Source organism: Phoca vitulina, unplaced genomic scaffold (assembly GCF_004348235.1).
Source record: "Phoca vitulina isolate PV1807 unplaced genomic scaffold, GSC_HSeal_1.0 scaffold5, whole genome shotgun sequence".
In the NCBI taxonomy this organism is placed as follows: Eukaryota; Metazoa; Chordata; class Mammalia; order Carnivora; family Phocidae; genus Phoca; species Phoca vitulina.
Window position 1 is genome coordinate 5,879,385 of NW_022589708.1, and position 25,678 is coordinate 5,905,062.

Consider the following 25,678-nt stretch of genomic DNA (forward strand, 5'->3'; position numbering starts at 1 on the left):
GGTGGTGGTCCAGCCCCGGACGGCGTCTCTGCTTGGGCTGTGGGGCACTGGATGAGGTGGTTTGGCTGGAGCTGGTTAGAAGGCCAGAGACCAGGTGAGCAACCAGGAACAGCCCTGAGGTTGGGGGCTCGGGAAAAATGGCAAGAGGGTGGGTGGGCATGGCAAAACAGCGATTGGGAGGAGAGCCACGTGCAGGAGGAGCACGGATTTTCATGCATCAATTGTCGAACTTACCCTCAGTTTGTGGCCTCCATGCCCTGCTGTGGGAAGTTGGTGGCAAGGCATTTACGCCTCCTGAGCAGCTGTTTGGTGCTGGGCTCTCTGCGTGGGTTATCTTGTTTCATCTTCACACTAAACCTAGGAGGTTGGAGTTCTTTTTCTAATTTTTACAAGCAATGGTACTGAGGTTCAGAACATGAAATAGCTTTCCTCGGGGCAGAATATTCAACTGGCAAGCGGTGGCGCTAAGATTCTGACTCTGGGCTTTCTGACCCCAAATGCACAGACGATCCATTACATGTCTGTGTTTCAAATGATTAAAGAATGAGGGAATAAATGAATGCATATTTGACTGGCTTGTTTGATATCTTATAGCAATAAATTATCCCATCCCTCGCATAACGCATTTAAAAATAATTTTCAGAATTGCGCTTATAAGGATAGAAGGGGTCCTTAACCAAGGTGGGACTTGGCTTTTGCAGACTCTCTGAGGGCAGGAAGAGCACAGAACTGATTCTGTCCTGTTTAGGCTAAGGATTTGGCCCAAGTAGGGCTTGGGGAGCTGATCAAGGGTGGAAAGGTGGTGGTTTCAGAGATCACGTATAATGCTGACTGCCCTAAGTTCTTTGTCTTTTCCCGCCCTGGGAATTGGTGGCAAGAACCTCCCCCTTCAGCGTCAAGCTGCCGCACTGGGCAGATGAGATAACTCACATCAATTGCATCATTGGCTTCATCTCACGCTTAGTCACGCATGCTTGTTTTTATGAATAGTTTCTGAAGAAAGAATTCGTGACCACGGGGCTTGACTCAGACAGTGATCCAGGAGGAGCCTCTGCTCTGGGCCTTTGCGGACAAAGAAAGCACCCCCTCTCCCTACATACACACACTCACACTCACACACACTCATACTCCTCTTCTACTGGGAAAGCCTCGCTCTGAGATGTAGCACCGGGACATTTTCTCTAGCGTCATTGCTAAGTTAGACATTTTACCCAAAACCGCAGCAAAGGGTGAGGGGTGAGTTGGGCATCGTCCGTTCCAGCCCTCAAGCCAGCAGGGATGGTCTTAGCAAATCGTGGCCACGAATCTTACCGAGACAAGGGCTGCGAAGGCTAACTTGCCTCATTTTGGTGGGTCAAGCAGAAGGGCCGGGAGCCTGGCAGCCACACAGGGTGGCTGGCAGTCGGTTGGCTCCAGTGCCGGGCTCAGGAGCTGGGCAAGGGGAAAACCGGCGTGTGCACAGGTCCTCGTGGTTTTCCAAATAGGAAATATGTGCATTGGACTCTTCGGATATTTTGGGAGGAGTTGTAATATCTGGCAAATGATTTTCAAGATTGGAACTTACCGGTTAGAAGTGTAAACTGATTATTGATCCCCGTTTTGAAGAATTTCAATAAAAATAATTTAGGCTTTTTTTTTAGCCATAGAATTATGGTTTCCAAATGAAACATGGATCAGACAGAGTGCAGAAACGGCAACCACACACCTTCTTTCTCCATCTGTTTGGCTCGTCTGAAGGATGATGTGGTCGGAGGACGCCTCGGGAAGGCGGGTGCTGAACTCCCCAGGTACCTGCTCTGTGGCCTAGGGAAAGATGTTTCACTTCTCTGAGCCTCAGTGTCCTTGTCTACAAAACAAGCACGCTAGATTGCAGGAGCTTTGCGTGACTGTCTGGGTCTGAGATTCTCTGATTCTTCCGTAACTTATAACTTAAAAGGTTTTAGATCCACTGACTTATCATGTGTGGACGCTCTTCTATCGCTTCACTCTGGGATCTTCCTTGTGTCCCTATTCCCCGGGTTTGTGTACATAAGGCAATGTGTCCGGGTGCTGTGGGATCTCTGCAGGAAGCGATGCGGGTGAGTCAGGGCATGGTGCTTGTTTCTCCAAGTCAGCGAGGAGCCGATGTCCTAGGAGGCGAGGGGACAGTGCTGGAGGGGGAGTCCTTCAAATGAGTGGTGAACCCGACCACAGATTCTCAGGATGCCGTCCCTCACAGCAAAGATGCTAATGCCAACGCACTTCCTCTGTCCTGATTTGGGTCATTATATTTTTTAGTTATCTCTCAATTATCTGCATAGGTTCAACAAGACACACCATCACCCACTTCCTGTCTTACCTAGAAAGCATCCAGGTGCAGCACGGCCCTACCAGGGAGGAGAAAATCTTGGGGTGCTCTCCAAACAAGACCTCTGCCCTTTTCCATTCTAGCCCACAATCACCTTGACCTTTTCACCTGACGACGTTTGCTTGACTCCTCAGTGAAGAAAGGTAAATGGCAGCTTTGTTCTCCTTCATTCCCCAGGATGGGACTTCTTTGGGTTCCTGAGGAGAAGAAGACAGGCGACTTTGAGGTCAAGTGTGAGGGGAGAGGCCTGAGTCCCAGGTCTAGGGACCTCCCGGTCGGGGGAGTCCGGGGGGCGTTCTGCAGCATCCTTGGCCTCCTCCCCCGAGATTTCATGAGCACCCCCTCTCCCACGGTGACAACCAAAAGTGTCTCCAGATATCGCCAAATGTCCGCTGGGGTCAAAATCGCCCCCACTGAGAATCACTGCTCTATTCCTTCGCTCCTTCAAGAAGTTAATGCCCAAGGTGACTGCAACTGGCCAAACCACTTACGACTGACCAAAGAGAGACAGTACTTGCAAACAAAAACCATGCCGGACCTTGGCGGCTGGAGGCCCTTTGGGGGGCCCCCAGCGTTCCCTGAGCAGCCTCCCTGCTCTCGCTGCAGAAGGGCCATCCCAGATCCTCCAGGAAGGACTTTTGGCGGTGGGGCCTCGACTTTAGGCGGAGGTCCGGACCTCGACACAGCCCTGAATGACACTTGGAAGGTGGCCAACAGGCCTGGTTTGCCGGGCTGAGGCCTGTGCTGTGCGGAGCCCCGGAGCAGGGCAAACCCGGACAGTTGCTTCCACGTAGCTTCTCTGTCAGGCTGCCTTGCAAATGGCTTTGGCCGTGTAGTGGTCATTTCGAGTTTGGGACACAGATGCTCCCCCAATTGTCAGAGGAGAGGGGGCTGGGAGCCAGCTTCTCGAGGCACATTCGAGACCTGCCAGCACCCCAGGTTCCTCACTGCAGTTGCTCCTTGCCTTTGGGAAATCGGAGTCGCTACGAGGTGAGATCAGGTGAGCAAAGAGGTGATCCACATCCTCCGGGGTGGTTGTGGGGCAGGGACCTGGTCCTGCGCTTGCGCCGAGAGCAGCCCCTGCTGAGACCCAGGGTGCGTTCCATGGATGCCCCGCTCTGCGTGGGAGCCCGTGGTGGGCCGGGTGGTAAATGCTGACTACCCGTGGGTCCTGGTGTGGTCAACGCCGGAATGTGCTCTGCGCACGGCCAGAGGGGAGGAGGCCGGGCTCTGCTGTCCGTGTCTTGTTAAAGCTGTGGTCCTGGCGGCCCCTCGGGGCTTGCACAGGCTGGGAGCGCTTCCAGTCTGGGCCACTGCTCCCTCCCCTGCATGGTTTTCACGCCCCAAACGTCATCCCTAGAGCCAGGCCTACATCCAATCCCCCCGGGGGCATCACTGATGCTTCTCTCTTTCCTCCCCTGTTTGCGGCTTTTGTTTGTCTTCAGTGTAAGCTTCTGTAGATTCCTTAAGTTTTAAAGTTAAAGGAAAAAGTGTTCTCTTTTTTTTGAAGGAGAAACGATTGATTGCTTCCCCCCCTTAAATTATGTAGATGGAGATATGTCTGCACTCAGTTAGTCTCATGTCTACCAAGATGTCATTACTTATAGAAGAGACTGGGATTTTCAAGAACAGTAACATGGTAATTTGTCTTTCAAATACTGTTTTACTTATAGCAGCAATAACAGGAAATGTGTACTATTTTTCAGTGTTATAATCTGATTCACCCTTTGATATAAACAGCTTTATCTCATCTCATTGTTCATATCACATTCCTATTCCTCTGGAAAGAACAATATTTTTCCCCTGAAAAGTAATATATTCTTGTCTAAGAATGGCTTAAATAAGTAACAGATGGTCTTTTTTGTGTGTCCCCTACTCCCACTCATTCTCAGCATTTGATCAGATATTAAAATCAGTATTTTATGAAACACTGCACGGGCCTGGAGTTAATAGGTATGTTTCCAACTCGGCTTCTCTTATTTATGGGATGGTGGTGTTTCTTGGATAGTTTTAGGATATAGGCAACTGAATAAATTTATTTGCGCCTGTCAAATGGAATGTGCTTGAACAAATCTGTTTTCTGGTTTCTAGTAACCCAGGATTACCAGGGGAAAGATGACCGGAACATTCAGTAGGTGGAGATCACTAGACAACAGGCCCTCGCCTGGTGACTTCTCTATAACTCTGTGCTAATTTTCAAATTGGTTCTGGTACCAGGACTGAATTTTTCTTATCAACATGAAGTTTTACTCCTTGGCTCGGTGCAGAGGAAAGACATGACATTCGAAGCCAGGAGATTTCTCCTCGTTAGTTCAGTGAGTTCAGGCAAGTCCCAGGGCCACCTGAGGCCTGGTTTTCTATCCAAAGAGTATGGATAGCTTTCATCAAAAGCATTTTTGGGGCGCCTGGGTGGCGCGGACTGTTGAGCGTCCGACTCTTGGTCTCGGCTCAGGTCCTGATCTCAGGGTCCTGAGATTGAATCCCACATCGCGCTTCCATGCTCGGTGGGGAGTCTGCTTGAGATTCTCCCTCTGCCCCTCCTGCTCATGCTCTCTCTCTCTAAAATAAATAAATAAATCTTTAAAAGAAAGTCAAAAGCACTTTAGGTCCCAAATATCATTTTTTAGATATTCAAATCAAGCAAACTACATATGGTGCATGTAGACTCTTATCTATAACCCTGTGGGTGATGGTTAGCTCTATCTTCAAATGACCTTCTTTTAAAAGGTATCTATTCTTTGCAATGAGAGCTTCAAGGAAGGAAACACACACGTGTGTAAGGTCACTACTGCAGACTTCTAGGAGGTGCCACTCTTGAGCAGGGATTGGGGAAAGTTCATTGCTGCACTTGGACTCCACAATCCTTGAGCCTGGTAGGTATTTAAGTGTATATTAAACAAAAGTATGAATATTGTGGTAGATGAGCTATCCTAAGTTCTTTTACAAAAATCTTTGAATTTAAGGTGATACAACTTTATGCTCTCCAGTTATTCATTTTTATCATCATTGACCTTCTCATTTCTCCTTACTAGATAGAAAGTTGAGGTATGAGCCCTCTTGTTGACATCTTTTCCTTGTCTTCTTGTTTTTGTGGTCTGCAAAGCACATTTTTTTCATGTCATTACAAAGTTTGCTCATGATTATTGGTGATAGGAAAGATAAAGACATACAAAAAGGAAATAGCCACCCATTATCCCACACATATCCTAGGGACAGATCTCCAATCTACATTGGTAGTATATAGAAAAACCAAATCACATAACAATGTTTATAGGATAACAATTACGTGAGGAAAATATATGTGTTGTATATGTATTTGGAGGGCTGTGTGTCTATACGGGTGTATCTATGGATATGAATGACTACCAAAGACAAGAAGGCTAATTTAAATGCACAGATTATGTCTGGAGAGAAAGTGGACGGGAGAAATTCAGAGAGAGAAATCCTTGTGGGTAGGAATGTTTGGGAGCACTTTCATGGAAAAGGTTGGATTTGAGCTGGGCTTGAAGAATGGGTACAGTTTGTTAAAGAGAAAGGTCAGGAAGCGGATTCTTGGTGAGGTGCCCCCCGTGGACAAGGGTGTTATGCGAGGCGTCAGTACGGTGGGTGAGGGCGTGGGAGAAGTCTGACCTGTCACTGCTCTGGAGACAGGTAAGCAGGACCAGGGAGACTGGGGAGGGATGTGATTGCCAACCGGGAGCACTGGAAGCTTTGAAGCAGGTGATCAGAATGAAAAATGAGGACCGTGTGAATACCAGGAACAGGGAGACAGTGACTTGCATTGGGAAGGACTGGGAAGACCCAGGTATGCGGTGACCGATCTCTGCAGGAAGAGGATGCTGCTGGAAGTAGATGGAAAGGCCAAGAGGAAGATGTTTTGAAAAGTCATAGGACTTGGTGCCTGCCTGATCAGATGCAGTCAGCCAGAAAGGAGAAGAATCTAAGGTAACAGCAACATAGGCTACAGATTGAAAGCTAACGTTCTAAGAGACTGTTTGAAATGGTGGTCTATTGACAGAAGTAGGAAAGACAGAATCCGTGTTATATGTGAAAAAGCTTGATTATTACATTTTATGCTGGAAAAGTTCTAAATGTCAGCCATTGGTCTGGGGTTTAAATCGTCAAGATTTCAGACGGCTCGTTCTTGGAAGCGTGGTATATCGCTGCAAATGAGGTTATTGATTTGGTATTGTCAAGAAATATAACACCTCAAAAATCGGCAGGCTAGTGGAGAAGATACCCTACTGGCAGGTGTGGGTGCCACTGTGTGATTTCCTAGCACCGAAAAACACAAAAAGCTAACAGTACTGATGCACAAATATGTCGAAAGCAACTCTTTCCTTTGCCAAGCCTACCAGCCAGTGAATATATGTCCACCTGCCATCCCCACCCTTCCCTGCATATTGGTGATGCACATGGAGGTTCTGAATGGCATAGGGAGACAAAGATGACCTTCTGCATTCTTCTGCCAACGGGGTTTCACAGGTAGACAGTAAGATCTCGATTTACTTTTAACTCAGGAGAGGGGGGTGATAACGAGAGGCTGTGATTTACGGGATCCGGACAAAAAGGCAGCACCAGTGAGAGTGGGGCGGACGGGTGGGGGTGGGGTGGGGGGAGGGGTGTGTGACCAAAAGGCGAGTTCTGGAAATGTGCTTACTGGCGTCCTGGGGTGCTTCTGCCTTTTACTGCTCACCACCCACTAGCGTCTTCAGACTAACACAGCTGTCCCTTCATGGCAGGACTTGTATTTGAGAATCTGCTGGGAGTTTGTGTTTTCCAGGGTATTTATTTTGTTTGTGTCCTCTTGTGTTTTTCTATCATTTATTTAGCTGGGGTTGTGTTACCAAAATATTTTTCATTGATGAAATTAATATACACTATGAAAAAAGATACAAGTTTAGTATAGGTAATTACCAAGTTTAGCTTTAAAATATCCCAGTAAAACCACCTGTTAGCACACTTGCAATCACAGTAAGAACTAATACATTTTTACAGTAAGAAGAACTAATATATTGATTACTATTATCATCTTTGACTAAATGTAGCTACTGGCCTGTTAAGAATTATGCTTTAAAATCATGAAGAAGCAAATCAATTTCCTATCTTTTGGTATTAATTAGTATTTCTGGCGCTGTGAGTGGAGTTGTTAAAGTGGAGTTTGCCTGTTTTCTTAGTGCTCGAATTTTTTTTTTTTTTATCAGGTACCAGAAAGCGTGTGGTTTTGTTATTAACCCACTCGGCCCTTTCATTTATACACGATGGTAATTTTCCGAAATTTTACCTGAACCAGCCATACCTGACAGCCGTGAAGACCTATTCGGGACGCTGGGTGAGAGGAAGAGGCTGCTCAGAGCTTGAGCGGTGATGTGCTGGCCCCCCTCTCCCGGGAGCCCCCAGACCTGCCCCACACAGGGCTCTGTCCTCAGCTCTCCCTTCCAAGCCCGCTCTCAGCAGAGCTTTTGCCATCCGCAGTGATCCTATGAACCCACATTCTCCTTCTGCAGTTTTTTTTTGGGGGGCGGATTTGTATACATATCGAGTTCAATCTCAGTTGGTGACTTGAGGAAATACCAGAGCGTTCCTCTTCTGCTCAAACTGGGCCTCGAACCCTGACTCCACAAAGGGACAGCGTGGGTGCGCGGGGGTGTGATGCGCGGCCTGAGGCTCAGCCACGGCCATGGAAGCGGGCATGGGTACCTTGGGCATCTGAGGGAGTCGCTCCCTTTTTCAGAAATTACCTTTCCTCTTTGTGGTCGGCCTTCAGCGGCCTGGGAGAGGCCTGGGGAGCGGACGTGTTGGGGTGGCCCGCCCGCACATACAGGTTTGGAGTAGAGTGAACAGGAGGTCTCAGGGTGACAGCCCTCACACGCGCCCTCCGGGGCCACCGTGTCCCAGGCTTTTAAGAAAAAGACCTTTGGCTTCAGATGTCAGCCAGGAGAGATGGCTACAGACCCTATTATTTACTCACTGAATTTCTACTTCCCGGTCCATTTGCTGCTCTGGCCAAAGACACTCACAGCCTAACAGATGCTGAAGCCCCAGAATTCAGACAACTGGCTAACGTGCGAAAAAGCTTCTGAAATAAAAACATTTCAAATGTGACAAGCACCAGCAGTCCCGGAAAGTGGAAAGTTCTTTTTCTCCCCCATGTTTCAAGGTTGTCATCCACCATTTGCTCAACTCTAAGAAAGATACTCAGGCATCATGCTTTGTACAATCTGTCATCCTTGTCTATTTCTGGAAGAACATTTTGTCTAAGAGGAGTAATATACATTTCCTTTAATTACATATTAAACCATTTAAAAGTATAAAGGATTAATATCTGGACTCTAAACAGATATTCTTAGAAGATAAACTCAAATTAATCCAATTAATCCAAAGAGTCTAACCTCGAGTTATCACGGCGAATGGAATATGTGTTTGGTATATGCAGTGATTTATCAGTAGGTAGAACCACCATTAGATTTACTAATAGCTTTAGTTTTAAGCTACAAATTAAATGTATTCAAACTAATTAGGTATGCAGCCTTTTCTTTTATTCATATTTTTTTTGTTGTTGATTACTGATTTTTTATCCTAAGGATCAAAATAATAACATCACTCATTTGCAATGCTTTCCTTCCTTTAAATAAACGATTTTCTAAGATTACCTCAAACAACTGCAGTTTCCCTGCTTTTAGCACTCTTTTCCAAATAAACGCAGGAAAGTCTCCTACTTCCCTACGTGTTGAGAAGTGACGATGTGATCCCCCAGAATGTTCACTTTGGCCATCACCAGCCGAGCATCTTACTGTTCATCTTTCCTAAGATAACAAGTCTTTCCTCTTGAAAGCTTGGGGCTTTAAAAATAACAGCCACAAAGTGTTTTTATGTGGTAAATGCTCATCACAAATTATTTTTTTTTTTGCCGAGTCCTACTGTGTCTCTTCTTGAAGAACAGGAGGGGGTTGGTTTGCACTGTGATCCGCCCATCCAGGGCCTGGTCATTTGCACTAAATTAACACTTCCTGGGGAGATTTTTACTAATTCTCTAGCAGATGACCCAGTTACTATGGCTGTTCTTAAAAAAAAAAAAAAAACAAGCCTCTCATGGGAAACACACCCCTGCTAGGCTGAAGCAGGAAGAAAAAGCTAAACTAGGTTTAAAATCTGGACCCTTTGACCCGTGAACTCACAGTCCTCTTCCTGTAGGCTTTCTGAAAGCTCTAATGACCGAGGAGTGACTCCCACTGCAAAGCATGAACACAAGCAGATGGAGGCTGGTTTTCAAGAGACTGGACTATGATTATGCTATTACCAGAAAACCAAGAGAAATTCTACTATGGTGCATAAGGAAGTTCTCCTATTATGGTCAGTGACTCAACGATTCCTGTCCAAATTATTCAGTTCTTTGAAATAGGGTGACTTTGGCAGGGATCTTCTTGCAATTAAAGCTCATTGAAAGCAAGGGAAGGGCTAATCTATAAACACACATATGTGTGCACGAAGACACACATACACCTACGTGTACACACACCACCTACCATATGTAACGGGGCTTTTTTCCTTTCACTTGCTGTTCTTTACTGTTACAGAGGCTATGGAATTTCTGGACCAAGTGATGATTTGGTTTCCAACTGGTAAAATGTCTATTGCCTGGGCTTTTTAGAGAAAATGAAGATCACACTTGAGATGGTGCACGAGGGCCCTAAGTAGGCATTACCTAATGCGTCCTGGTTACATCAGCTTCAACATGGAAACCTCCAGTCTCTTATCTGGGCCTGACACTGAGCCAAGGGCCAGTCTGGCACTCCCTGGGAGAAGCTGGAAGCCCTTGTGGTATAAATAACATTCAAGCCTCCATTCTGAACTAAAAAAAAAGAAAAAGAAAAAAGGCTAACCAACTCAATTTACGTATTTTGTGCTCCAGGTCCTGGAAACACTTGTGCCCACATCAGAAGAGAGATGTGCTCACACCAAGATAGCACAAACCACTGAAATGGATGCTCATGGTTGCTCTAAACCAAGTAAGGGGGACATTTTAAGCAAATCACAATGGCATAAAAAGAATTGATCAATTTGACTCCATGCAAAATTTAAATTCCGTGAGAAAAAACCACCGAAGGTAGAAATACAAAAGAAGAACTGGAAATAAATATTGGAACATCATGGAGAACAATTATTATCGATGATACAAGAAGAGGTTTAAATGTGTGTAATAAAACATTCCAACAGAAAAATGGATAAATCATACAAGCACATATTTCATAGAATAAGAATGTCCAATATAAAATATGCTAAATTTCAAAAAAGCAAATCAATACAAAAAACATATTTTGAGTTAGAAAGATACTAGTGTATAAATGGGATCACTCTCTACCAGGGACTTGGGGAAACAGGCACTCTCATATATTATTGACAGATGTGCAAATTAATGTAAGACTTCTGAAGAATAATTTGGCAATATCTATTATAATTTAAAATATTCATAGCTCTGAACAACTCCAACTATTCTAACTTTAGGAATGATCCTGTAGAACCTCTTGCACAACTGCGTAAACAAGATATTTAAGTTGCAGGAATTAATGATAAAGAGTTCGAATCAACCCAAATATCTATTATTGCACAAAGAAAGTAAATACATATATTGGGATAGTATACAGTCATTTGCAAAAGATACAGAGCCCCAGACACTGATGTGAAAAGGATTTAAGAGAAAGCAATAAAGATTCCACTTTTCCTGAAGATGTAGTTGCCTGTATTCCACCTGTCCATTTGGGGGAAAGGTCCCCAGTGTTGTAGTTCTCACACGGGAGATGCGAGAAAGGTGGAGGTGAAGATTAGGGGAGACTTTTACTCTCTGTTAAAATGTTCAAAACATTATAACTCTTCTTATTTATTTATTTATTTATTTAGAGTGTGTGTGAGAGCAGGGGGAGGGGCAGAAGGAGAGGAAGAGAGAATCCCAAGCGGGCTCCATGCCCAGTGCACGGCCCGACGCGGGGCTCGATCTCACGACCCTGAGATCATTCTCTGAGCTGAAATCTAGAGTTGGACTCTGAGCTGAAAATAAGAACATTATTACTCTTCTAGTCAGAGAAAAAAAAATCCATAAGAAATGAAAAAATGACAGCATGACTCTTTATGGCCAAATCTGGATTGTCTGTGAGACGTGTGGCATGTATCAGTAAATGCTCGGCAGCCATCTTCGTTCGTTTCTCGGAGTTCTGCTGATCTCTAAGAATAGCTGAATATGATGAGATAGTTTCCAGGGGGGAACTCTGGGCTACTCCTCTGTCCTTTTTTGTTTCCCCCCAGTTTTTGAAGAGTTGTTTGATTCTGTTCAGCACCATAGCTGAGTTTCTCTGCTGATCTCTTGATTGTTCTGACAGAGGCAGAGTCACAGAAACTTAAAAGTGAGTGTGGTCTAGGCTACTATTTGCCATTTGGTAAGATAGCAGTCAGTGACTGGTGATACTGGTCAAAGTCCAGCCTAGCCCAGAAGCCACTGGTCATCCCACCTGGCCTCAGGACCCCTGCTGGAGTGAGATCTGCTGGACGTATGGCATGAGCCCCAGACTCCCTTCTTTCTGCCCAGGCCTTCACATCTCCTTCTCCATTGCTTCAGATCCTGAGCTCGTTTCTTTCCTTGACTCACGAACATTTGTTACTTTATATACAAGGCACTAGGCTAGCTATTCACAATAATCATTTAAATCTCTTCCAGGTAAGGTGTAAATGAATGTTTATACTTAAAATGTTACTCTTTTCTGGGGAATAGGTGCACAAGGCTAAATCAAATGAGTTGATGTGAATTTTAAAATATTTGTAAGGCAAATATATTAATTCTTATCAATGAAAATGTTGGGATCAATGAACTGATGGTGGAATGCATTTGTGGACTGGAAGGAAGTGGCAGGAAGGAGAGAGCCACCTTTGAAATATTTTAAAATACTCAGATGTCATAGAGGCATCTCTGCTTGGGTTTTGTACTGTTTTTGTTTCTCACTATGTGCTGCGGATCCTTTAAATATGCACATATGGCTGATTTTTAAAGTTTTATTTTTTTGACTTAATGTACAGTCAAGTAGCCCTTTCATTATTTTGACCTATGAATTTCAGCGCAGGTCTAGATTTGTGTAACCATCACCACCATCAGGATGCAGAACGATTGCACCACTCCCCAGAGCTCTCCCAAGTTACTGATTTGTAGTCACACCCACCGTCACCCCGGCAACCACTGACTGGTGGGGTGGCATGACAGGACTGTATATTTTGTCTTTTTGAGAATGACACATAAGTGGAACCGTATAGTGTGTAACTTTCCAAGACCGGTTTCTTTTACACAGTTTAAGGGCTTAATGACTTTTACACACCTTAATGGCTTTGAGATTCCCACCCAAGTTGTGTGTACCAAGTTCGTACCTTTTTATTGCTGAGTAGGTATTCCTTTGTATGGATGCACGAGAGGTTGTTACCTATTGGAGAACATTTGGGTTGTTTTCAGTTGTTGACGATTATGAATAGACCTACTACAAACGTTTGTGTTCATGTTTCTATGTGGAGATAACTTTCAGTTTCTCTAGAATAAATACCCAGCAGTGGGGTTCCTGGATCATATGGTAAGTGTGTTTGATTTTATAAGAAATTGGATCTTTGGAAATGGTATCGCTTTTTGGAATTCTGGTTTCCAATTGTTTATTGCTAGTGTCTAGAAATAGAACTAATTTCTGTGTGTTGATCTTGTATGCTATACTCTTACAAAATTATTAATTCTAGGAGGTTATTTTTTTTTAAAGATTCCTTGGAATTTTTTTAGAAGACAATTATATCATCTGCATTTAGGGACAGTTTTCTTTCTTCCTTTCCAATCTGTATGTATTTCTTTTTCTTACCTTATTAGATTGAATAGAACTTCCAGTATGGTTTTGAATAAGAGCAGTAAGAGAATGCATCCTTGACTCGTTCCCAATCTTAGGAGGACAATATTTGGTCTTTCACCATTAAGTACAGTTTTAGCTGAAGTTGTTTCTGATTGTTCGCTTGGTTTGGTTGTTGTCCTTTATCAGACATTCCCTTCTATTCCTAGTTTATTGAGAGATTTTTTTTTTCCTGTTTAAATTATGAATGGATGTTGAATTTTGTCAAATTTTTTTCTCCATCAATTGACATAAATGTGTGGGTTTTTTTTTTAGACTTTTAATACAGCGGTTACATTGATTGAGTTTCAGCTATTGAGCCAACTTTGCATTCTTGAGATAAGCCACAGTTGGTTAGTGTTATTCTTTCTACATATTGCTATACTTGATTTGCTAATATTTTGCCCCCATTTTCATGAGGGATAGGGTATTTTCTTTTCTTGTACTGTTTTTATCTGGTTTGGGTGTCAGCACGGTGCTGGCCTGTTGGATTGTTTCTGGGTTTGGCTGTTATGAATAGTCCTTCTATGAAATGTTTTTGTGTATGTGTTTGGAGGTATATATGTATGAATTTCTATTGGGCTTATAATTAGACTGTCATTACTGTTTCCTAGGATCGTCTTACTGTTCTAATCATAGTGAGAACAAGGAGAAAGAAAAGAAAAGAAAGACCTGATCTGACACAAAAGAGTGCATACTGTATTATTTAAAATTTAAAACCAGTACAAGTATTCTATGGTGATAGGGGTCAGGATGGTGTTAATCATTGGAGAGGAGGGTGTTCATAATGTCCTATTTGTTGGTCTAGTGGTGTTTGCATCGATGTTTTGCTTTGTGAAAAGTCATTGGGCTGTGCACTTGTGATCTGTGTGATTTTCATTAGGTTTGTTATACTTTAATAAATAGATTTATTTAATATAATCAACAACAATCTACACTCAGTGTGTCAAGCAACTTTTTATATCTTAAGTTTTCACATTTGTAAACTAGAAAACCGTAGTGGTACCTACTTCGTTGTTGTGTCATGACGGTTAAATAAGAAAATGTTTGTAAAGCGCTAAGCCCAATGGCGGCCATACAGAAAAGAACCATACAGGTATTTGATACTATTGATATCTTTATTCAGTAGACTTTATGGTACCAAACTGGGAGATCACCGAAGCACACAAACTTAAACTCTATTCTGGAATACTCAGTACATGACATAGTCAAAGCCAAGTGCCGTCGGATGTCAGACACTTTGGTTTTAGGTGCAATGACTTCACTTCAGTGGAACTGAAAAACCACTGTGTTCTGCAGGACAGTATTTTCTTCAAGTGCTCCATGAAAGAGTGCTCCATGGTCAAAAAAATGGGAAAGCCTGTCTACTATAGCCACCCTGCATTAGCTTGCTAGGGTTGCTGTGACAAAGTTCCACAAACTGGTTGGCTTGAACACCAACTTATTTATTGTCTCAAGAGTTCTGGAGGCTGGAAGTATAAGATCCAGGTGTCTGCAGTGTTGGTTTCCTTTCAGGGCTGTGAGGGAAGGATCTAGCCAAGGCCTCTCTCTTTGGCTTGTAGATGGTCCTCTTCATGTGCCTGTGGAGTTCTCCCTACCTGGGTGTCTGTGTCCACATGTCTCCTTTTTATAAGGACAACAGCCATAGTAGGTTAGGACCCATTCCAATGACCTCATCTTAACCAGTTACACTTGCAATGACCCTATTTGCAAAACAGGTCACATTCTGAGGTCCTGGGAGTTAGGATTTCAACATGTAACTTTGGGAAGGGGATATAATTCAACCCGCACTCACTCTCTGCCCAGATTCCCAGTGTATGGACTCACAAAGTAAAACGGAAAAATTCTGTCCTAGAGAATCTCAATCCCGCCACCGAGGGTGGTAGACACGGTTGATGCCCAGCCAATATCTGTTCTACCTTTCTTCTTTTGGAAGAAAAGTACACTTTTGTCCAGGAGGCTAATATGCTTCCAAGTCCACACTCCCTTTAGTTGGAGGTGAACATAAGATCCAGTTCTGGCCAATGCAATTTTTAAAAAAGATTTATTTATTTGAGAGAGAGATTGAGAGAGAGCGAGAGCACAGGGGGAGGAGCAGAGGAAGAGGGAGAGGGAGAATCTTAAGCAGACTCTGCGCTCAGCTCGGAGCCCGACATGGGGCTGGATCTCACGACCCTGAGGTCACGACCTGAGCGGAAACCAAGAGTCAGACGCTTAGCCGACTGAGCCACCCAGGCACCTCTGGCCAATGCTGTTTAAACGGGTGTGTTTTGAGCACAATTTTCAGAAGAGTTTTTGTTAGACCAATGGCTAGCAAGAGCCGTTTGCCCTTTACCCTTCTGCCTGGAACATATTATTCCTGATGCCAGGACGTGGAAGAGTCACCTTTTTTTGGTTGTTGTTATTTTATTTTATTTTTTAGTCACCTTTAACCGTGGAGACGAGAGTCTCCCTGTAAGGATGAGGCTGGAAAATGCCTGGCTCACTGGTGAGCGGCTGGCCGGCCCTGGATTTTGGTGTCATATGAGAGAATCACCTCCCTTTGCTCATGATCCTGCTTTGGATTCTGTTCCACGAGGCCAAATGCAACATCCTGGAGACGACATGCACACGGCTCTCTGCACGTCTCTGCACATCTCTTAGGGTGAGTCCTCTCAGCAGAGACTACTTTAACCAGAAAGGAACTTGTTCATCTTGTTCCTAACAATTATTAGAGGAAAATAAGTCATCTCGTTCCTGATAGTTTCTCTAATGAAAACACCAAAATTAAGTGACTTGTTCAGAGTAAACAGTGGCAGATGGATAGAGAGCCCACGTGTGCTGATGCTCAGCCCAGTCAACTTTACCCCAGCGTGGGATTGGTTTGCATTAGGTCACTTCCTGGAATCTCAGTACCCTTATTTATAAAATAAAGGAAGAAAATTGACCCTAATTCCCCATAGGGATAATGTGAGCATAACACTCCATGACACATGAAAATTTAGTAAAAACTCTTAAGAATCATACAGATGTAAGGGATTATTTTCCCTATCTTTACAAGCCCTTATTTCTAGCGGAAAATCAATAAATGTCTTGTGACTTGAATTGATATGATTTCTCTTTGTTGGATGAGTAAATTTAGTAAAATATGTTAGTTTTTGATTTTAAAATACTGATTGACATTCTATCACATGGCAAAGGATGTAAAGGTCAACAAGACAGAGGAAGGCCCTGCCCTCAGGGGCGTTACAACCCAGACGTGGATATAGGCGTGGATCAATAAATTGAACCAACAATGGCTTAATCATTGTTGTGGGAAATCATAAGTTACATCTTACAATACCGTGTCCCTTACTGGCACGTACAGGCCACAGTCTCCCCGAGGGGCCCAGAGCTCCTTGTTGATAACAGCTTGAAGAGATTGAAAATCGCATGGAAAAGCAATGATAGGAAATCTAGACTGTGCCATTTCAATTTAGAAAACATGCCTCCCTTGTCAGAAAATATCTATACAGTCTCAGAGCCATTCCGCAAAAATTAACATTTTCTTAATGGAGGTTTGCTCCCGAAGAGTCACAAATGTATTTGAAAAACAGACGTATCTGGGTTGACTTTTGTGGCACTTTATTTCCTCCATATTCTATAAGTTTCTCATGATCTTTTGAGATGTAGGTTTCCTGGTTGAAAACTCTGATGTTTCCTTGACTTGCTGAAAGTTCAGGGATTTTGTGTTTTTCTTTTCTTTTCTTTTCTTTTTTTTTTCATTCTGAAGGACTCAAATTGAAATGTATGTGATCATGGGTGGTGGGATTAAAGAATTTAATGAATTGTCGAAGTATTCTATTAAGGAATAGCGATCATTTTTATAAACCATGAATTAATTTTTATGAATTAGGTCCAAAGAGCTTAAGTAAAACACAGCTAATATTTCATGAGTAATTTTGACCCCCTTTAAGAGTACAAATCTCTGGTGTGTAATATTTAGGTAATGATTATCATAAAATAGACATCTTTTGAGGGCAATTATGCGTTCTCAATACTTCTTTATGAGGGACCTGGGAGGAGGATGTCATTACATCTGACAGTATATTTGTCTCACCTAATATTCATGATATTCTGATGGAAGAACGCTTATCTTACCATATATGCGTGTATTTTTGGAAGCACTGAATACTGATCTTGCCACCAAGCTTGTTCAGACATGAAAGGCGGCTCGACTCAGCACCCAAGCATCGACTGTTTCGAGGCACGCAGAGTCGGTGGTTTTGTTGCTGAAAACACACTACATCTGCAGAGGAAACAGCCCTGGGGGTAGGCGCCAGGGAGGCAGAGAGAGGAGAGTCAAGGAGCTAGTGGGAGCGGGGCAGACCTACCCAGGCTACCCAGGCCCTCTCTCAGAAGTGACAGTGCATCGGCAGACCAAGGTGAGGATTTGGGGTGTGATTTTTAAAGAAAACTGCAATGGACTGAGGAAGGCTCCCAGGATAGACAGTGAGCTACATATGCTCACGTGTACTTTTTTCTTTTTACTCTTGTTTTCGGACTCATTTTCACATAGAGGATATGATATTTCCTGTCATTGCTATGTTTTCACGGTTTGCAACCCTTTCAGAATATTTTATTTGAACTTCCAAAGATTCTGAAGGGAAAAGAATAGGCTATTCGTTCTCCTTTGTGGGATTGAGAACTGAGAATCAGAATGTGACCCAGTGAGTACATCATGAAACTGTAACCCAGAGCCTTAAAACAGGCCTCCAAAAGCTAATCTGTCATCAGATGATAGGACCATGTCTGGTACACCCCTCAGACTCCCAGGGATTAGCTCTCATCTTGAGCCCTAGGCCTCATGGCTCCCAACTCAGCTACTGTTGAATTAATGAATTCAAAGCTGAGGAGTCTGGCTGTAAAAGTTATTGGTCATCTCAAAGCCGAGGAGTCTGGCTGTAAAAGTTATTGGTCATCTCATGGTTCAGAATTATTCTGGTTTCTGCTGATGAACCTACTAATTATGGAAAAATGGGAGTGGAAGAAAATGAACAAGTGAATTTTGTCTCGTCTGTCTCCCCGGTTCCTCACCTGTGCCGCACTTCCTGGGGCCTGAGGGCCACAACCAGGTTGAATTCCAAGCCCAAGCGGGGTGATATCCTTTGCCATCTCTACTCTAATGCCAAGTCTAGACCCGCGCTGGGAGCTACTTGACATTTAAAAACAATAAATGTACGCAAATAATAAACAGTACAGGAGATTTAGAATGGTTCTTAAGGCAATGGTGTAACATGACCACAACTAATGAGTTGCTCTGCCCCAGGAGCTCGGCTCCCCTTTATCCTTCTCTCAAGCACCGACTGCGGCTGTGGGCGGGGCAGACGGGGCCCCTCCCATCCTGGGGGCGGAGCCTGGGCAGCCCATCTCCAGCAGGTAGACCAGGGGCCCTTGCACCGGATGGATGAGAGCATCCTCCGGAGGTGGAAGTTCAGCAAAGACGCCCCAGGGAAGTCAGGTAGGACCTTGGGGAGACTCTCCTTTGCTGATGAAAGTTTGTGGACAAGGTGGCGCCTTCTACAGCCCCCGTGGGGCATGGCCGTTCCGCGTGGAATTGTGGCTCACTAGCAGCCGGGAGAATTTGACACGCACGGAGCAGATCGTTCCTAACACCTCCTCCCCACGTGACAGAGTTCCTCTGCTGCGATCATTTAATAAAAACTTCTAATCATGATTTCCTGGATTTTCTCGTTAGTTTTGAAACAAGCAGCTAACGATGTAAAAAAGAAGTTTCCATTTGAGGGTTAATTTTCAGTAAAATAGTTCATGGACGAACTACAGTCTGCACTTATCAAATACAAATATTACGCCCTGGGTTTGCATTGCTTTGCGGTTATGGGTGTCAGACTCTCTTCCGCTCTAAGTGGTCCTGTTGAATGACAGAAGTGAAGTATCTCAGACTGTTATTTACACAATCCGCATTCTCGCGGCGGATGCCAAAGCTCCTGTTGGAAATGCTGGAACATTTAGAAACTCAGGGACTGGGGCGACGGGGCTATGTCTGAAGTGAGCTCCAACAATCCCAAATTCTTAGGAAGTTACTCTTGAAGCTTCTGGGTGGTACTGGTTCTAAGTGCACCAGAGCTCATGTAACTGGGGGTTCTCGGATACCTTGTTTGTTAAAGGGTAAGTAATAAAACGCGCTAATTTGAAGCTTACATGTTTTACTGAAATGCAACAGTTACTACAGCAATCGCTTGGAACTTGTGGAACAAAAGAGATTTTCCTGGGAGGAACATTCTCTTTGCTGACATTGTTTAGCTTTGCCAGCACACGGTGATAACCCAAAGCAGACTTTGAGTTGGTTTTATTATTGTTTTCACATTCGCTAGAGATAATGCACCTCCTCCTCCCTGCAGGGGGCGGGGGCAGGGGGACACAGCCTGCCACCTCGCCCTAGGCCTGTCCCTGCTGCTGAGGCCTCCCCTGCGGTGCAGGGCAGCTAGCCTGAGGTCAAGGCTGTGTGAGCAAGGGGGGAGAGAAAGGAGCGTGGTTTCCCCAGGATTTTGTTGGGCATCTGAAAACATCAGTTCTATCTTGGGGCCTTGTCTGTGAGAGCCTGCCCTCCTTATTGGTTAAGCACCATGAAGTCAATGTGTTTGGATCCTTTTCACCCAAACCATCATAAAGGAGACCAGGCTTGCTGGCCTTCCGCTTGCCGCCCTGCTCAGCTGCCTTGTCTCCTGTCTGTCCTGCTGGGTGCCTGGGGGTCAGCACTATTGACAAAGCACCAGGCTCTCTTGCCCTCTGGCTCCCAGCGGGGCTGAGCATGGGAGCACCAGTGTGATTCCGGAGGCCAGAGGAGGGGGAAGCAAGGTATTTCCTCCCTTTGCCTCCCTGATCCCTCGGGGAGCTGCGAGGCTGCCTGTGTTCATGGCCCCAGCTCCTGCCTCAGAGGCCCCTTCCATCTGGCTCCTGCTAAGCTCGCTGACACCATCCCTTCCTCTCTTTCTTCCGGCTTGGGGTGGTAATGGCCTGCATTTTGTAGTCGGGTATTTCAGTATCCCTGGATGTCACCCCTAACCCAGCCTACACCTTCCAAACAATTCCTCCGTTAAATGTGCTTGACCCCCACCTTCATCATCTGTTGCTGGAACCTTGCCTGATACTTGTTTCAGTGATCTTTTATCACGTTCAAAGACCCCAATTAGGGGGAGCCTGGGTGGCACAGTCGGTTAAGTGTCCGACTCTTGGTTTGGGCTCAAGTCGTGATCCCGGGGTCATGAGATCGAGTCTCGAGTCAGGCTCCGTGCTCAGTGAGGAGTCTGCTTGGATTCTCTCTCCCTCTCTGCCCCTACCCACCCCCCCATGCTCTCTCTCTCAAACAAATAAATAAATCTTGGAAAAAGACTCCAATTAGAATACGAATATTTTTCTAAGTCTTTGTGAATTTCAACATGACGTCAAATTCCTTGAGGATTTTAGGTTTTCTCTGACTTCATTCTAAATTCCCTCTGACAGTTGATCATCCAGTTCTGCTCTAGGAGCTACCTCCCACCATTTCTGAAATAACTCTCTTTTGTGGTCTGCTTCTAAGGGTTCGGGGAACATGGAGGGGCTAGACGGACAAGGCACCTAGAAAGTGCTAGAGTTCTTTTGTCTTCTTTCAAATAAAAATAGCTCTTCTCTTCCTGCCTTTTGCCACTTTCTATAGACCTTCCCCAGGGAGCCCCAGTCTTGCCCAGGAAGGAGGTTGGGCACTGAACCAAACTATGGGCAGGGCTGTGTGCCAGGGGCCAGAACTGGGGAGAGTCTCAGCCATTTAAAAACATCTTCTTTGTCTTATTGTTAGCCAAACCCATGGCCGCACGACCCTGTAGATGTCAATAGTACTTTTCATTTTTCTCTGCTGGAGTTTGGTCCTTCTTGGACAGATATGGAATGATACCTAGAAATGTCAGCCTTTTGAAAACTGTGTTAGTTTGCTGGGGTCACCTTAACAAAGTACCACAGAAGGGGGCAGGGGGTGCTTAAACAACAAATATTGTTTCCTCACAGTTATGGAGGCTGGAAGACCAGGGTGCCAACGTGGTCGGGTTCTTGGTGGGGGCTCTCTTCTTGGCTTGCAGATGGCCGTCTTCTTGCTGTGTCCTTGCACGGTGGGCAGAAACCACTCTTCAATCTCTTCTTACAAGGGCTCTAAACCCATTCTTGAGAAGGCCTTATAATTACCTCCCAAAGGCCTTTGAACACCATCCCACTGGGGATGAGGGCTTCCACTGTAAATTATGAGGGGGCACAAACATTCAGTCCACAGCGTGGAAGCTGGAAGTCTAAGAACATGGTGCTGGCAGGGTCGGTTTCTCCTGAAGCTGCTCTCCCTGCCTTGCAGACATCTGTCTGCCTTTTGTCTGTCCTCACAGAGGCTTTTCTCTGTGTGTACGCACATGCGCTCAGCCCTTGGTGTTATGTGGGTTGTGGGCTTGAGCCTTTATATTTGCTCCCAGAAGACTGGAGGGGCTAGGGGCCTGGGTGGGCAGCATGCCCAGGTTGTAGCAATAAAAATAACTAACATAGGTTCTACCAGGGAATAGGTTGTCCTTTTGTCCAGCCAAATCTTTTTGGCTGAAATCGATAAATATCTGTTATGAGCTTCCCTCTATTCACAGAGAGTTTTCCCTGCCACTTGCTGACCGTCAATAACATGGAAACCCTCCTTCTTGCCATTCTCCTGGTCCCCATCTCCCACTCTTTCCCCAGGTCAGTCTCTACTGCCGTGATTTGCCCCAATTCTGCCACTACATTTCTTGCAAGGTAGTAGCTACTAGCTATGATTTCAGTTATCAATGTATTTTGGTTTAAAGAGGCAATTTCCCTTACTAGCCAAGTGAGTAGTTTCAACAGCAAATTAAGAGGAAATTCAATTGAGTTCATTACACTAAGGCAGATAATATGGTCTATATGAGAGGTTTTTCAAAAAAGCATTTTGGCAGCAATTTTTTTTTTTTTTTCCCCCAAAAGAAATTTGAGTTGGAACTTCACGGTAGCAAACAGAAAGTAGGAGCCGTCCTGAGCACTCTTCCTGTTTCCTTTGCAGCTTGGGGCTGGGCAAGGGTGGGAGGAGTGACACGCGAGGAGTCAGGCCTTGAAGCCCCTCTGCTGAACCCCCGCTTCCACTGAAAGGCACTAGAAGTCCTTGCTCCAAGGTGGTTATTAATGTTCGTGCAGCAGATTGGCCAGTATAGGACATACCGATTAAGGGTAACGAGAGGTCAGTCTTGGAGAGATGGATAATAATCCATCATTGAATAGGATGATGGGGTTAAGAGCATTCTTGGTAAGGTTGTGTCTACAAAGTAATAAGCTGTCAAAGTGGAACAGATTTAGTAGGGACAAGTGGAAGATATCTCATTGTGCTGGGGTTATACTGGTAAAGTCAAGTGGGGTATTGAGACTATTTCTCCCTTTTATAGGTTATAAACAAAAAGAAGTTTCGGGGGTCCAAATAATTAATCCCACCATGCTAAGAGGTAAATAATTTATTGGCGAAAGACAAGCATTCGTGGTGACTTTTATCTCCAAGCTGAACAGTACATATTTAAAAATGCTAAATTGTTAAAAGATGTATTTCTGGAGTGACATTCACAGACACTTTCAATGACATTTTGTATTATTAGTGTATGTTTTTAGGACTGTTAATTTTTTTCTTTTAAACTAATAGACTTTATCTTTAGAGCAGTTTTGGTTTTTACACGAAAATGGAGCAGGAAGTATGGAGCTCCCATGTCTCCCCTCTTGTGCTCTTCCCCCCATTCAGCCATTTTCCCCTGTTCCTAACATCTTGCATTTGCGCGGTATATTTGGTACAACTGATGAGCCGGTGTCGACCTAACATTACAACCCCAAGTCCACAGTTTACACGAGGCTTCCCTCTTTATGTTGTATATTCTTGGGTTCAGACAAATGTATAACTACACGTAGCCACCATTTCAGCCTTATACAGAATAGTTCCCTTGCCCTAAAGGTCCCCTGTATTTCACCTATTCCTCCTTCACCCCACTCCCTGAGCCCTGGGAAACACTTCTTTATACTGTCTCCGTGGTTTTGCCCTTCCCAGAATGCTATGTAGTTAGAATCATATACAGCCTTTTCAGATTGGCTTGCATTGAAGGTTCCTTCATGTCTTTTGGAGGCTTGATAGCTCATTTTTTTGTATTGCTAAATATTTCATTATCTGGATAGCTTGTTTATCCATTCATGTATTGAAGGACCTTTGTTTGCTTCCACATTTTGGCAATTATGAATAAAGCTGCTATTCATGGTCAGGTTTTTGTGTGGACATAAGCTTTCAAATCATTTTGGAGAATACCAACGAGCACACACACCGGATCGTATGGTAAGAATGTGTTCAGTTTTGTAAGAAACTGCCAAACTGTTTTCCAAAGTGGTCGTTAATTTCTTTTAAACTTTTCTGTTTTTATGTACAGCTTTTGGTAGTCAGGTGCTTGTAACATTTGTGAGTCTTCTATTGGTTCTCTTGCCTATATTTTGCTTTTTAAAAAAAGAGGTCTTAAGAATACATATATTTTTTATTTTTATTTTTTTATAACAAGAAAAAGTCAAATACCAGAATTAGTTTTCCCCATAGACTAGTGTCTCAGAGGCATTAAATAATTTTTTTCCCCAGGAGGCGTTAAATAAATTTAAAGTTAATTTTAAATTTTAATTTTTAGCACAGTGTTTCAAAAGTGCTTTCCAGGTTGCTTGTAAGGACTTCTATTTGTATCTTTTCCTTTTGCTCTACATACTTAGTTCGGGAAAGACCGCAACGGTAAATTTTTCCAGTGATTTGTGTTTAATACGATTGTCAAAACTAAGCCCACTGAGTTACAATTTGGTGGCTGAAACTGAGTCTAGACCTCAGGACTCCAGCTTTGTATTTCAATACTGTATCAACTAAATTTGCTGGCTTTCCAAAAAGGAAGATATCAAAGGTATGTATATATTTTGTTGCAAGGCCCAACTCCAGATCAGAGTGAAGTTCCATTACAGTCTGATAAAGTGTTATCAGGCAGAGAAAAACAGAACAACCAGGAAATTTGAAGGATGAGATTAGCTGCACATCTGAGGCCATTTCTACCGATTAGCTGTCTTTGAAAACTGTTTTAATGATCGGGAATCACCTTTCCTTGATCGCTGAAAGTGATTTCTGCCCCCCTACTAGGAGGTGCCTGCGAGCAGTCGGAGGACTGGCAGACGCCAGGACTCTGCAGTTAATGAACTGTGATCCTACCAAGCAAGGCAAAGGGAAAACCTTTTTGCTGCCTGGTGAGGTATTAACTTTTGGAGGGATCCAGGGATTGAAAGATTGCTCTTTGCTAGAAACAGTTAATATATCTAGAGGAAAAAATATCTAATTTTTTGCACGGAAAGTTCAGTCCTGGTGGTGATAACATAGTAAAAAAAAAATCCAGTTATTTGTTCAATCCAGGAAAAATAAAATTTAAAAAATCAATTGTATATCATCAGTCTAATGAGCTAATTTAGTGAAAGGCTAGAAAATATCCAATAGAGCCATAGGATTGGGACTTTTCAAGTATCTGAGTCCCAAGGACGAGGAGATACAACCCTGAGATACATGACGAGATAGAACGAGTCGTCAGGGGATGACTTCAACATCTGGAAGGTGGAGCTGGATTAATTCGTCAGTTTTTGAGTCTTTTGTTTCAAAGATTCAGATATTCAGATATTTCACATTTCTTGGAATGTAAGTGGAGGAGAGGTGGCAGGGAGGTTCTGAGGCTAGGTGCTGTCTGTGAAAGCGTGGGTCCATGGAGAGACAGAGCCAACTGCCTACCTGTCTGCCCCAGCAGAGCCAGCCTGGCAGGGTCGCCCCAGAGAGCCCGAGCAAAGCCTTTTCACAGACACCCTCTGAATTCTGTGTGAGAATCCATGATTGTGTTCTAGAAAGTGCACCTTAAAGCCTGTCCGGGGATGGAAATGCATAATTGTTTCTCCAGAAGGCTTCTGGGGAAGCCCCCTGGAATCACTGGTTAGGCTACCGCTTTTCGGTGTCTCTCCCTTCTGTTTCGGGGAGGCAAAGACGCGCGCTTTGATCAAGTGTCAAGTGTGTACGGTAAATCTCTCCCGCGAGCAGCCCCCTTTTATGCACTTGTCGGGCAGCCCGTGGGGTGGAGAGCGGAGGTGGCCGAGCACTATTTGTTCAAAGTGGCACCTCTAGCTGCAGCTCATGAAGTCGGGGCTCACACACGCCTCACACAAAGGGAAAGCCTCGCAGGTTCCATCTCCTCTGACATAGGCTTTGCCACCATTGTGCCACGGATCGCCCGGGCGAGCTTATTTCCCCATGTATAGAGAGCAGCGGTATGCTTTCTCCTGCCTCTTAAACTGTCACCTGATGTATTTTTAGAAATATATAATCTAAAGAAGACAGAAGATGAGGCAGGAA